Consider the following 15,624-nt stretch of genomic DNA (forward strand, 5'->3'; position numbering starts at 1 on the left):
GACTAAGTCCCAAACAACATGGACACACCGGTAAAAAGGCTAAAAAACATAACTTTATGTTTTTTCCAAGTTCAAATCCCAAACGATATGACAACACCATTTGGGACTTAGTCCAAACGGTGTGGCCATATCGTTGGAGACTTACTCCAAACGGTGTGACCACAAACATAAGTTTTTTTCTAAGTCCAAATCCCAAACGACAATGACACATCATTTTGGACTCAGTCCAGACGGTGTGACCAGACCGTTTGGTGTGCACAACAAACGACCTAGGTCGTTTAAGCCTAAGGTGTTCAAATTTTCTCATTCAGCCATATATTCAGCCCTGTACACATGCATATTCAACCCTAATATTTAGTGTTGGTGTTAGGATATAGTTTTCTTTATGGTTTAAGGTTTAGGATGATAGAAGATAAGATAATAGAAGAGAAGGGCTGAAAATGTTGCAACAAGTGAAATTCACGTTGGTTTGGGAGGTGCCCAACACAAAACAATTTTTGGGGCCAATGACACATTTGTAATAATTGTTTTGTTTTTGGGGTCTGTCCAACACAATATAGGGTCCACCAGTAACGAATACTTTACCATCTGGGCCAAACATGTTGAACCCGACCAAATCAGGTGAGAACCAGGTAAGGTTTACCGAATTTCCATTTCTGGTGCTTGCACCGAATCATTCTTTTGGGAAACAGTTGTTCTACAGAAAAAGGAATCTTTGAAAGTCTAATTACGAAAAACAACCAACCCTTTATTCCTTTTAGCTCTTGACCTCTTGTCTTTATTCCTGTTTCGTCATTATGTGAATATAATGCAAATCCAACTACTGAGTATTTACCAATAATATACCTTTCTCATGCACCGACTCAAGCTCTATATAAACACTTGGATCAGGAGGAGAAACCATACCTTTGCGTCCAGCAAGCCGAAGCTCGAGGAGTACTGCCGCACCATGCGTGGTAAGCCAATCTTTTAACATTTTTTTTTTTCAAACTAAACTATTGCAATCACATGCGACTTCACTTGACGTCTAGACATGAATCAAGCGCATGCGGTAGCCCTTATAAATAAGATTGGAAATAAGAACTCATACCTTACAAACGTCCAGGAATAAGAAAAGCAGATCGTGCCGAAGTGCCACACAGTCCAAACCACGCCATGTTATGGTAACACATTTTTTTTCTCTCTATTCTTTTCGAACTAACAGTGATTCTTTGTGCAACATATAATGGAATCTCACTTACCTTATCCATACTTGCCAGTTTTACCCTCAATCTCGTGTCTTAGAATTTTGTTGCACAGCCTGTAAGACCAGAAAAACAATTTCTTGACAAAGAATAGGCACGGGGCATTATTTCTCTCCATAATAGGTTAGTATAATATACATGATATATATACATAAAACTATAATGCAACTATGTTATTAGAATATGCATGAGTGGTCAGATTATGATAGATGTATAGACCAAATTATTTGAATATAATGTTAGTAGAAAAAAATGCATGGTTTAGTTAGGATATATTGGTTTCAGAATTTTCTACATGCTTGTAGTGTTATCCTAGATTTTTCATCATAAGCCAATCCAAATTGAATCAAGTATTTTGAAAACAAATCATTTTTTTTTTTTTAAATTCATTTTGAAAACAATGGAAAACAAAACATTTTTTTATCCACATAATAATAAATACCACAAATGATTGAATAACAAGTGAAGGTGAGGGAATGAGTTACCGACAAGACGATGAGCATAAGGACGACCATAGGATAGAAGTACGATCACACTTGGCACCTATGAAGTAGATGATATTCTTTTCCCTTTGATTTCTTGACCTTCACAATGTACTGAATGACACCCAAAAACTTAATTCCAAAACAAATAGAGCATAAAGCATAAGACCAATCTTTTTTAGAGACGACTTCCTCATACATCGCAATCATTAGTAGTGAATCCTCTAATGCCTTCCATTTATTTTTATTTTTATTTTTATTTTTATTTTTTTGCCTCGAGAACTTCTCAACTAGGAGATATAGTGGACTTAGAGATCAAGAGAGGACTTTTATAAGACTATAATGTAGGCTTAGGTGATGGGCACAGAAAGAAGGGATAGGATCAAAAAATTATTTTTGGAGTAGAACTTGTCATATAAAGGGAGGAGTAATTGGAATGATGGTAGTAAGATGATGATATGGATCCCAAATCTCAAATGAAGCTGCCCCTTGTTTAGGTTTTCCATTTTGGACCGGTGTTGATTATTTTGTGCAACTCTAAGCATTTTGAGTTCTGACGAGTTTTTTTTTTTTTTTTTGCCCCTTGCACTAGGATTTTCTTTAACATCTTCTTGGGATAAATAACATGGGGGTGATTGTTTCGTGATCAAAGATGGATGGAATGATGCCCCTGGAGTATGACAAGTTTTATAAAAATAGGTATGGGTAATCTATGGGTAGGCTAAAGATTTATTAGGTTTCCTAAAAGATATGGGCTTATATTGTGGGAAACAAAAGAATATGCTAATGCTCAAATGGGCTTCAATCGGGAACATATGATATTAGGTGGGCTTATGAGGCTAAAAACAAATCAATCAAAGATGGCATGTTCCATTGTCTCTCTAAGATTTTCACTATACTCTTCGTCTTAAAATAAACAAAGTTGGGTAAAAAGTAATACCTCTTTAATTGGTCGGCATTGGTAGAATTTTCCATGTAGAATCTTTATAGTGAATGGACATTCACTGTTAGGTTTGAACTTTCAAGAGGAAACTAAAAAGATAATAGTTGTATTGCAATATCACTACAAGAAATGAGACTTTTTGCTACAAAACTTTTTGCTATGCCTAATATTTATAGTAAATGTTAACATTTTGCTACGCTACATAGCGTTGCTAATCTTGTCTAGAAGTGCAAATTATTTTATAGTTTTGGCTACATTTACTGGTGTTGCTAAAGTTATTTTACTTTAAACAAAAAGACAAATTGTTTTTATATTCCATTAAATCTCATCAGCTATGCCTTTGAGCATAGCAAATACTTATTTTTTCTTACTACACTTTCAAGCGTTGCTAATGCAGTCATCACCCACGCTTTCTAGTGTAGCAAATACTGACTAGTTTTTGCTACGGCAATAAGCGTTTCTGATACTTTGAGGAAAATGTGATTATGCATTTGAAGGCAGGTTAGGCAGCTTTGGCTACACCCCGTTTTCCGTGGTTGATGATATATGAGCCACCATTGCCTACTGCAAGTTGGAACCCATTTTCTACCGTGCCTTATACTTGGCGCTAATTTTTTAGTGCCCTTCCCATATTTTTCATGAAAAATTAGAATCAACCGCCCAAAATTTCATGAAAAATTTTTTTAAAAAAAAAGAAAAAGCAAAGGGGCAATAAAACAAACAGACCCAGAAAAAAGAAAAGGAAAAAGAAAGATCTTTGTTCTGCCTCCAACACCGGCTCCCTTCTCTCTCTCTCTTTTTCTCTACCCAAAATCAAAACCCAAATCCTCCCACGCGCACGTCTCTCTCGGTAAGTGAAGTATCTCCCTTTCTCTTTGCTCTTAATTCCCCTATTTCTCTCATTATTGTGTGGGGCTTTGTTAGATGAATTTTGTTTTGTTTACATTGTCGGGGTTTGGATTCAGGAATTGGATTGATGTTGAATTCTATTAGCAGATTTGGGATTTGATTGTGGCTCGAGAAGTTACAAGGATGGTTAGTTTTTTTTCCTTAACTTTTTTTCTTATTAAATTCAATTACAAGCTGATTTGGGGTTGGATTGTTAGTTTTCTTGTGGGGGTTTGCCTGTGGGTTTGTTTGCTGATTTGTTTTGTTACAAAAGCTCCGCTTTTGTTTTGTTTTAATAACATCAAATTGATTTGTTTTGTTTTAAAAGCTCATCTTTTGTTTACTTTAATTTGTACAAATTAGATGGTATAGCCATGTTCCGTTGTTTGTCTATGCTATTAGACTTTTTACTGCCACCTTACTGTTTTTGTCTTCTTCAAACAAGATGCAGCCTACAGGAGCTATTCAGGGCACCTTATAAATTGAGAATGCTTTGAGAAATCTTTGGGATAAAACTAGGAAGGTACTCGACCGTTGACACTAGTAATCCATTTTATTTAGATGCTAATATCTAACTATATTGTTTTTAGGCTGCTTACACAGACTTGGTATTGTTCGGTGGATGTTAGTAGTTGAACCAGCTAAAGGAAACAACTATTCAATTGTACGTGTTCTCTTGAACTAATTAAACTTTAGGCTGTGTTTGTTCTTTTCGGTTTGGAAATATATGTTTGTGCTACGACTTGCTATTGTTTATGCTTTGCTAAAAAATGTTTGATGTAATGCAACATATATGAAGATTGGAATTGGATGCACTATAACTATAAGTCTATAACTGTTTTTAATTAATGTGACATAGTTCTATGAAGATTGGATGCACTATCACCGACATTGTGAGTCTGCGACACGAGTGTACATGTTCTAATTAATAACATATTCTTTTGCTGGCTATGCATAGTTATAGGTCTGTCAGTTGAAGGATAGATCTTGTAAGCCTTTTTGAGGTGTTAGATATGTTGTGAGTAGGTTAAATAAGTTGTTAATTTTATGATCAAGATTCATGAACTTGCTTGGCAGACTATTTAGAAGCACGTCAAGATTCAAAATATTTTTGCAATTACTTAGTTTTTCAACCAGGTTGTTTTTGTGGTATAGCTAGTTTCATAGTATATGCGATTTAGGTCATGTAATTCTAATAGAAATATGCTATGCCTGGGATCTTGTCCTCTCATATTGTAATTCACATTATTCTATTACTACTCAATGTTACATTATATATCATTGTGTGTATAATGTGGAATGATAGCTGAATTATTAGTCCAAAGAAATCTGATGGCAATGGAAGTAACCAGGTTCAGAATTGGATCAAACTAGAAAGCCAAAGCTGTAATGAAGGTACTTTGCACAGCTTGCACTAATGTAGTATATATCTAATCATATTAAACATTGATGAGAAAGTGTAATTACCTTGTGTGGAAATGCTTAGACTTGGTAGAAGTTGGAATATGGGGTTATATAAGGATATATGGATATTGGATTTGTATGTGGGTGTTTGGTTTGATCTTGGGGTGTTCAATTGTCATCGGTCTATTGTAGTAGATCATTCCTTGTCTTTTAATTGGCATAAGTCATTTCAGTGGTGAACTTTGTTTGGACTAGTAAGTTCTGACATGTCAATAATAACTTGGAACATATATATCTATGTATTAATTATCCTAAATAAAAATAAGAGATTAAAATGCTTATACAGTCACTTTATTTGTGTTTAAAAGTATAGTCAAAAGTATTCAAAAAGCTTCACTATTGCTAGTAGTCTTTAGTAGTCAGCCTCGTATGCCATGAGACTTAGTCATGTTGTTTGGGTTTGTGTGTCATGAGACTTAGTCAGTCCCGTATGGAAACTAGGTTAATATGGATGAGCAAATGCATTTCTTTTGTTAAAGTTGGTTAAAATGTCATACAAGGATTTGTAAAAGGTGCTTTTTTTAAGTAGATTTTATTGAGTAAAGCAAACCACAAAATTGCAGAAAGAGGTCAAATGATTGAATTGGATCATATGATGTACTTTAATGCAGGAAAATGATGGGTTATTCTTGTGGTTGGAAAAAGTCTCAACCCTTGGAAGAAGGCCCTGAACCTAGGATATGAAGCTGCTGGAGTGGATAAAAGACCTAGTTGCACCCTTGGGCTTGGGCATGGCGTGCAACCAGTCTCAACTTCATCGACTTATAATAATTCAGAAGTGCAAGAGCTTAGGAGGAGATCGAGTAGAGTTGCAAAGTTGGAAAAGTTCTTTTAAAGCAAAACTGGATCTTCTTACATCTAATTTGTCGGTGTTTATGTGGTATGAATTCACTTCTTCTACACAATTCATCCATATTTTTCTGAAGTTAGTTAGTGGATACTAATGCGCATTTAGACTTCTAGTCTTAGAGCTTTTCTGAATTTAGGTTTCATGGTCACACTAAGGTGTGCCATTTGACCCTTAGAATTATATGTTATGGCCCCTTGTTGATTGAGTTAGGTAATATGTGTTTGCTCGATTCTTATGGTGCTAGCCCAACTGCAAAGTCATACCTTGTTATAATGCTGCCACAGACTATCATAACATGACATTTAGACTCTAGTCCACACGATTGTTGATTTTGTGAACACATCAAGTTTAGGATATTAATATGGGTATGTACAGACTGGAAGTAGCACGAGGAAGCTAATTAGTAACAAATGATCAGGTTTGGGTTCTAAGAATGATGACCAACATAGCCCCTGAAGGCACTATTTGATGGTGCCCAAGATTTTGCCATTACAAAAGTTTCAACTGCGGTAGACACCTTGTTTTGGTCCGACAGATGCAATAGCATTGTATTTTGCATCAACTTCATTGCCAACACCAATTCATAGCTTGTTCTGGTTTTTTTTTCTTCTAGGTGTTTATATATATACTCCATTCTTCTATCATACCGATACTATGCTTACTCAAAATCCTTAAGGAAAATCTTATATATAATTTGTTTATGCCTAATTTACTTGTCCATTAAATGTGCATCTACTTCCTATTCCATATCAAGGTATATATGTATATCAGTACCATTTTTCCAATTGCAAAATTCAAGTTGTGGGGGAGAATGTGTTCAAGTTGTGAGGGAGATTTTGAGGTTCCTTTGGAGGAGCGATTGCACAATGAAGTTCGACAAAATATCTACGAGGAGTTTAAGTAGACATGAACATTTTGGATGTAATGATGGATAACTATTGATATTGTGATGTTGTATTTTTTATGGTACTTAAAATTGGTTAAGTCTATAACTTCTATTTATTGAACTTATGAAAGAATTTTGTTTGATTAGATTTGTTTGATTGTTTAATATCTATGCATATGGGTTATCGAAAAAAAAATAAAAAAATCTATGCATATAATTGTTATTGAAGACAAAACAGGGAAAGCATGGAAAACTAGAAAAGTAGGGTAAATTGTAGAAGTTTTGGCTATGCTTAGAAGTGTGGCCAACAACAAATGAATACTTGCTTTTAATCACGCTTTAAAGTGTTGCCAAAGCTTGTTACTGTATTGGATCACTACCCATCTTTTGCTACAGCCAAAACTCAATTGAACTTGAAACAGAACCAATTTTTGGGTGTGCCTTCAAGCGTAGCTAATGTAACACTATTTGCAACACATAAAAAGGGGTGGCCAATATTCTCTTTTAGCTACGCTTGAACTGTTGCTAATAATTTTTATAAATAATTATACATTTTAAAAATGAGAACATGAAAATATTATTTGCTATGCTTTTAGGAGCTTTCGGCAACGCTTTTGTGTGTAGTAAATAGTGAGAGTATTAGCAACGGTTTAAGTGTTGCCAATTATCTTTTGTCTCGCCACAAGCTGCAACGCCCTCGCAACGCAACAATAAGCTTGGCAAAAAACCTTTTGCTACGGATTAGCTAGTTTTTGCTACGCTTACAGTGTAGCTAAAAGCCTCATCTCTTGTAGTGTATATAAGACTAATATAAATAGCCAAGGGGTTTCACTCAGATAAAAAGATTTATACTATTTTGAAACTTTGCTCATATAACTAGAATTTCTTCTTCATAATTCTAAAGACTCTAGTTGAGTAGTTGTGATCCTCAATTTTATTTATCAAATGGTTTTCTAAAAACTTTTCCTAAAACGGTCATTAGAAATGATAATTCATTATGTTGTTTATCTCTAGTTAAGAAATTCCTATTTGAAACACATAATAGACAGTCATTAGAAATGATAATTCATTATGTTCTTTATCTCATTATACGGTTGTAGCCCACAACGCACCTTAAACCAAACCGGCTGGATGGTATATGGGAATTTCGGGCACTACATAATTAAATGACTAGTGCATATATGAATTATAACTCGTGTTGGTCTCATTATGTTGTTAGAGCACTTTGTTAAAATATTTTTCATTAAAAAATATGGGTATTATGATAGTAAGTATGTGTTGACACCTCTTGTGGCAAATATCTATCTTATGAAAAATAATCTATTTGTGTTTCTCATACTAAATAAGACAAAATCATTGGTAGCTTATTGCACTTGATGGATTATATTAGACATGATATTTCCTATGTTGATGGCATAATGCGTTGATAATCCATTGTCCTTATAAGGAACATTGGATGTATATTGTTAGATTATCCAAGTACTATAGTGGAGCCATTGATTATGGACTGATATTTAGTAGATTTCTATCATTGTTTGAAGAGTATGCATGTGTTGATGCTAAGTGGGTTAGAAACCGGCCTCTTGGCAAATCTTTCTATTGGCTCTAAACAACCTCAAGACGTTTATATGTTTTGTAACTGTCTCATTGCAATAGCTAAGACATAAAGAAATATGTGCAATGAGAAAAGTAAACATATAAGTTTGAGATATAACTTAATCAAACAACTGCTAGAGATTATGTTAGGTCAGACTTAGTTTGACCACGTGTCTGGTCGCGCCACTTTTGGAAGCAAGTGGTTATACGTCGAGGGGGATGGGGCTTATGGCTATATATAAGGCGACACTGACGACAACGTAACCCTACCTATGTAATTGGAGATCCTATGAAGTAGGTTTAAAAGGAAAAACAAATCACCTTGTCGTCGTGCAGTACTATCGTCTTATTCATTCTGAGACGTCCCACCCTATGACGAGATGGTACTATAGTATATATATACATTGTATAACTAGAATTGCATCTAGTAAGGATAAGTTATTTAACTCTTAATGGATTCCATAACCCATATTTTAATGAGGTAGTGTATTTAAACTGCAATGTACACCTGATGGAAATCCACCCATGTGAATGTAGAATTGAGTCAGTTTTTATGGATATTTGGGCAAGTATTCTAGAGCATTCATATAACACCCCGTGTTTTAATTCTTTTATTTTCCTAATAATAATAATAATAAAGATAATAATAATAGATAATAGATAAAATAAAATAAGATAAGTGTTAGTGGAAATAAGAGACGTGGGTTTATAGGATAAACCTTCTTCCCTATTTCGGGGGTTTTGTTTTGAACAGAACAGAAAACAGAATAGGGTTGGTCAAAAACACCTCGAGAGTTTTTCAGAAAAGGGAGAAGTTTTACTGACAACAGAAAAGAAAGATTTTTCCTGGTAGCTGGTTGATAGTCGGAGCGCGCTAAAGGTGAGTAGCTATTTTTGCTATTTCACTGAAAATTATAGTTTTCGTATATCGGTGTATCGGTTTCTGCTTTTATATATACTGCTCGTCATCTTGTTTTATTCGGCATCGTGTTGTCGAGTTGTTATAACTCTAGTGAAATTCGGATTTGATATAGAACTGTCGAAACTCTATTGAGGCTAGGAAATTCACATTTGAGCTGTCCAAGCTTTATGGGCGCTAATGGCGTCGCGAGCCAAAACAATGGAATCGTCCTGTTTCTTGGTTGGTTGAACTCGTTTTTTTTGTTGTTGTGTGTTTGTGGCTGGTTGAACTCGTTTTTGTATTGTGATTGTGTTGTGTAGTGAGATGTGGGTAGTGAAGCTTGGAGGGAGGCGTTAATGGCGTTACTGTGATACGGGGACTTGGGTTTTTATGCGTTTTTAAAATAGTTTGAACGGTTTTTGTTTGATTTGGTGGGTTGTTGATGTATGTTTGCTGTTGGATTTGGTGGGGCTGTCGAGTGGAGCTTGAAGCACCATTAATGGTGGCCGAAATTTGTAGATCCAGTTTTGGTGAAGATGGAGAATTGAAAAATTGAAGATTTCGCGTTTATTAAAGTGGTTTGGTTTTTCAAAAGGAGTCAAACCGATATGAGGGAGAAGGGAGAGGTGGTGGTCGGCGCGAGCTGGTGGTGGAGGAGAGAATTTGGGGAAGAAGATGAACTGTTGGCCGGCTGGCTGGGGCTTGGGCCTGGGCCAAAGCTTTTTTGGCTTCTTTGGACCGATCTAATTTGTTTGTTTGGGCCAATCCTTTTATTGGTCAACTGGGGTCTTCGTTTCAATTTGTTCGCTGAAAATCCATCGACTAGAAAAAATTATATATTGGGTTGAGTAGAAGGATGTATGAGTAATCACAACAGACCAACAACGTGTTCTATAATTCATACTTTGAGATGGGCAGAAGTTCACTTATTTCCAAATATTGAGTGCCATCTAATATCTTCTATGTTCCTTCACTTATTACTTCGTTGGTTGTGGGAGAAATTCTGTTTATTGGTGTGTTCTCAGATGCCTCGATTTGAAATTTGAAGCTGATTTTCTAAATATTTAAAATCTAAGACAAGCTGAAAAAAGAAACCTTCAAAGATAATATGTAGTAATGCGGATTGTAGGATGAGAGGCCTTTCTAAATGCAATCACGATATGAGCATCTTGTAATCTTGCCAAGATGGATCTCATCTTGATGTGTTCTACAAAAAAATTCCAGTGGCACAAGCATTTTTAATGATATAAGGAAGACGATTGACATTCTAGAGTACTTATTTGGCTGAGTTAACTTAAACGACAGTAAAGTTACTTGTTTTTAAAAACCAGGTTAAGACCCGTTAACCTAATTTGATCTTTTAACTCGGATTATGATTTGGGCTATTAGGATAGGTCTAGGGCTATTAGCTTGCTTGGCTTTAGGCTAAGACCTTTATATATATATACGTGTGTATGTGTATTAACTGCTATGTGATATTTCAGTTTTTGTGATATGCAACGTTATGACACTTATACATCCATGAAATTAATAACGCGTAAACTAAAATATACATGAAACAAGATACTCCTACGTTCTCTGAAATGATATATACAATAAGGTTCAATAATGTGTAAACAAATTTACCACCTCTTTTAGAACTCTCTACGCCACAAGTTTTAGAATTTAGTTTTATGACTGCTGATGTCATATATTAGGTGGGCATTTATTGAATGTGCCATAAATGGCCCGTTAGCGTTATATAGGGGTATTCATTGAATGTGTCATGAATGACCCGGGTATTCATTGAATGTGCCATGAATGACCAGATTGTTTGGACTGCCCTAGAAAGGAACTAAAGTATTCGCCTTGCGGGTTAGTGGTATTAATTTGATTATGTGAGTGTTTGGGTTTTCTTTTGAATGCCTAATATAATATCTACAAATGTTATATAGAAGTTCTAACTTTCTTTTGTAGGAGGGTAGGACTTAATAACATTTTGTGCAGGGACGCGGTCCTACCCTTATATAGCAGTGGATATCGGTAAGTTTTAATTAAATGATTTAGATATTAAAACGAGTTATTTGAATTAATTAATATAATGAAAGTCTTGCTTGGGAAGAAATTATGCCGGTTAAAATGACGGAACTACCTGTCTTCCAAGCTGTGAATGATTAAGTTATGGGATAATATAAAGTGATTGTTTGAATGATTAAAGTATGATAATGGTTTTATGTGGTTAGTCTACTCATACCAGCAAATTCCATTTTGCTGACCCATGTTTGCTTTGTTTTGGCAACGTGGGTGTGTTCTTGGGAACATAGGTGGAAGGCAGTAGAACCGCGGCGTTTGATTGGGATTCGTGCCTGGAGCAGTCCATTAGTTTTCTTTTAGGTCTGATTCTTATTGAAAGGATGTAATAACGTAGTTTTCTTTTCATATGACATGAGAATACGATGTTGAGAACCTGTTATTCTTAGAATGTTATATTGATGATTTTTTATGGAAGATAGACTTGCATAAAGTAATAAAGAGAATTTTGGAGATTTTTTTGTTGTTAAGATTCTTTATGATGTGGGTTTTAGGTTTTGACATGTGTTGTATCCACCCCGTCATAGCCTGGGTTTTTAGACAATTGAACCAAGTGATGTTTGAGATATTTATATTTCAAATATTCATTTATTTTAATTGTTTAGAAAATAGGGCTGTGACAATTCATGTAGCACAGGCAGCGCAGGGCTAAAAAGCGCAACACTACAAAAGAAACAATACAATGAAAGAGCAGTGTAGGTGCATGTCCTCTATCTCGCTACAAGGGAATGTTGGTTTAAAGATTTTATTCTACTATTTTCACGTGAGATATGATTTGTTGCCCTATGACTAGTTTAAGCCTGTAAGCTGATAAGCACCCAAAACTGTAATATTAAACCCCATTGAGACATATAAATTTGGTTAATTATGTGTTTAATAATAATGAAATAAGTATATTTTTGTACTTTTGCAGGTCTTCGCAGTAAACATGAAAATATTGGTTAAACCTGCGTTAAAACACGGGGAACGATGTATATATGAATTCTTCCAAATCAACCATGTGAAGCTAAACAAAGACGGATCAAAGCTGGGGACTCAAACATGACAGAATCGAGTCAGAATGGGACTATGTAAAGGAAAGCGTAAACTTTCGGAGCTCATATCTCATTAACCTGGACTCCGATTTAGACAAGTAAGCTGCCCAGATGATCAGCACGACTAGCTCTACCTTAGGCCAGAAATTGCAGAAATCGACGTCTGGACCCACTAATGGACATAGCACATAAACCCAACTTTCAGACCCACAAGAAGAGATGAGTCATCAATCATGGAGTATGTCAAGACAAAAGTGCCAAATTATTGGTGCAAAATTGACACCTTGCATGTAATTAATAAGATTAGGTGTTAATAGTGAAAAAATAAAAACAAGGTGTCACTTTGTTTTAATGTGGTGGATAAAAGTGAATTAAATGTGTGTGTGTGTTTTCACATGGGATGAGGGGGAGAATTCTAGAAAGGAAGGAAAAAAACAAAACAAGGGGGAATGCACTCCATTTACTCCCTTGACTTCTTTTCCTTTATCATTCATTGTTTTTTTTAGTTCCTTAGTTTAGTTTAGTTTTTAGTTTTTAGTTTTTATGAAAAACTTGTAATAGTTTTAATGGAAGAAACTTTTGTTCTTCTTCTTCTAAATAAAATCTAATTTTCTTAAGGTAAGTAATTTCTTCTTTAGTTTCTTTCTCTTTTTGTTCTCTCTCTCATTTTACATTTCTATTTTGCATCTTTCATTTCTATCCCTAGGATCATGAGCTAAAACCTTCCCTTTGTGGGGGGGGGGGTTAATGATGCTCATGTGAAGGATAATCTTTGTGATGTGATTTTAGTAAGTTGTTTAGGAAGAACAACTAGACTTACATCCTATCACAAAATGGTAGTTGGTGTAGAGTCTAGTTAGGAATTAAGGTGATGATCTTAGAGATAAGTCATTGCTTTGGTTCTACATGCTAGCAATATGATCTTAGAGATGAGTCATAGTGCTAGGGATCAAGTTAATCTTTATTAGGACTTGTCTATGAGTTCTAGGAAGATTAAGATGCAAGAACCTAGAATCATACAATAGAGGTTATCTTCACATGAGGAGAACTAACTCTCCACACCTATCTAGAAGTCAATTTTTTTCTTTGTTTTAGTTGCATGTTTACGTAACTTAAAGTTTTCATTTTTTTGCATTAAAAGAAACCAAGTAGTTAGTATCAATTCAACCATAGCTTAAAACTTACTCACTAGTTTCCTAAAAGAACAAAAACAAGTTGTAAGTTGTCCTAGACTTAGGATGGTTCGAAATCCTTACTCAAAACTATGCACACGAATATCGTGAGTAAGGAAAAATCTTTGTATTCGCACTTTGCCAAATATCTAACATACTCAAAAGGTGAATATCATAAGCCACCAACATCTTATGCACTGTAATTTCATTTCTCTCTAACACTTCGTTAACCCTTTTTGTAATATCTTATTCCTAAATAGTGGGGGACTATAAGTATTTTGAAATAGTGGAGGATTGTTAAAATTCTCGTGTTTTAGGTGATAGTCCTACATTTGTTGGTAAACTCTTAGAAACTAGTTTTGCACTCGATCTATATTATTGCTTTTGTCTCACATTGGTTTGTGAACTCTTTGTAAGTGATAGTGAACCTTTATATAAAGGATTGTAGTCATCAACCAAAAAGACTTATTTCTGAAACCTAAAATCCTTTCTTTCTCTTCTTCCTTAAGATAGTTGTGATGTTGTTCTAATAGAGTAGTCTAATGAAGTGTATCTTAGGCTGCTTCAGTCATTGAATCTTGTGAGTAGAGACGCATGTGAAGCCTTGTATACCATCTAAGGGGGTGAAATCTGACTGTTCGTGCCCCATATGTCCTTTATTTATATTCGATTATCTAACTCCTTAATGCAACAGTTTGTTGTTAGACATTGAAATTGGTTGAAGCGCTATGGTCTCTCAATGGGTGAGGGCTATATGCTCTCTAATGGCCGGAGCGCTATGAGGCAATGGTGGGAAGTTACAGGTATATGCAATTCAGCTCCAGTTCAACGTTGGACCAATATCATAAACATTATTTGGTGAAACTTTTCGGCCTACCATGTTATATTTTTATGAGCTTAAGAAAAAGTCAAGTGCAATGTTTTACTAGTTGATGTGTAATGATACCTACATGTAATTGCATTTTGTGATGTGTAATTAATTGCGAAGTTTTCTATCTTTTGTGGGTGTGTGTGCGTAAAAAAGATTAATCTGGGCACATATACCAATTAGCCAGAAAATCTATTTTTACAAAACCATTAAACGGTTGGACTGGAAGCACTTAACAGTCAACAGTAAATAAATGGCGGAGAACCACGATCGACCACTCTGCCAGCATGCAATTCAATAGGTTTGTCGTGGGCAAATATCGTCAGCCCGACATTCCAGCCCAAATATCGTAGTTAATAAGAAATATCGACATAATTGTCGATATTTCGCAATATAGTTTGTATGTTGCAGGTTTTAAGGGGGAAAAGGAGGAAGAGAAAGAGAAGGGGCACGTGGCATAAGCTGATTGGACAAAGCTATAAGGGCAACACTATATAAAGGTTGCAAAAGAAGAAAATGATTCATTCTGATTTCATTAGAAGAAAATCTGTAAACTAGAGCATAAGAGAGAGAAAGTGAGGAAATTGTAAACTCCATTGTTCTTAAGCAATAAAACTCAATTCAAGTTGATCGTGATCTGTGTTCATTAGTTTCTATACTAGTTCTTCATTGTCATCTTTAGGAAACTTCTTTGCAAACTACATTGGCGCCGTCCGTGCTTTCAAAGATCAAGAAAGATCATTCTTTTCTTCTTTCTTTGAAGTCGAATCTACTGTGAAGTGTTGTTAAAGGAGTTTTGAGAAGATCAGTGAAGAAGAGTGAAGTTTTTAGAGAGATATTCGGTTTCTTGTTAAAGATGCCTCCCAAACATACGATAGCAAGTAAAACATTAACGGTTGTTGAAGCAAGCACTTCTCAGGCAGCATCTAAGAATGCAGAACGAAGAACTAGAGGATCAGTGAGTAGACTGGTGGAAGAAGTGGATGAGATACGAGAGGAAGAAGTGTCTTTGAAAGATTTCTTGAGAAGGATGGCTGAATTAGAAAAGCAAAATAAGATGTTAATGGCTGAAAATAAAGTTGTGAGAGAAGAAAGTGAGAGGCGTGCTGAAGACGCCATGTATGAGAAGGATGGCGAGGGATCGAGTTCGGGTAACCCAGTGGTGAGAAAGGGCCACCTCGAGGAGGTGAGAAGAAGCCATCCTGAAGAAGTCCAATCGGTAGTGA

General features: G+C 35.4%; 1 long non-coding RNA gene across 8 annotated transcripts; it reads left to right on the plus strand.

Moving 5' to 3' along the window:
* Nucleotides 1-807: 807 nt before the first annotated feature.
* On the plus strand, nt 808-6,905 carry LOC147504702 (uncharacterized). Of its 8 annotated transcripts, XR_015193096.1 has the most exons (7): nt 808-956; nt 1,106-1,163; nt 3,167-3,519; nt 3,635-3,704; nt 4,009-4,080; nt 4,148-4,952; nt 5,633-6,905. It is a non-coding gene; the product is annotated as an uncharacterized LOC147504702 (long non-coding RNA). The 8 variants fall into 8 exon arrangements; XR_015193098.1 differs by having other exon boundaries at nt 836-956; nt 1,106-3,519; nt 4,003-4,080; XR_015193094.1 differs by having other exon boundaries at nt 836-956; nt 1,106-3,519.
* The last annotated feature ends 8,719 nt before the right edge of the window (nt 6,906-15,624 follow it).

The sequence above is a fragment of the Coptis chinensis genome, chromosome 4 (genome assembly GCF_015680905.1).
Source record: "Coptis chinensis isolate HL-2020 chromosome 4, ASM1568090v1, whole genome shotgun sequence".
NCBI classification, from domain to species: Eukaryota; Viridiplantae; Streptophyta; class Magnoliopsida; order Ranunculales; family Ranunculaceae; genus Coptis; species Coptis chinensis.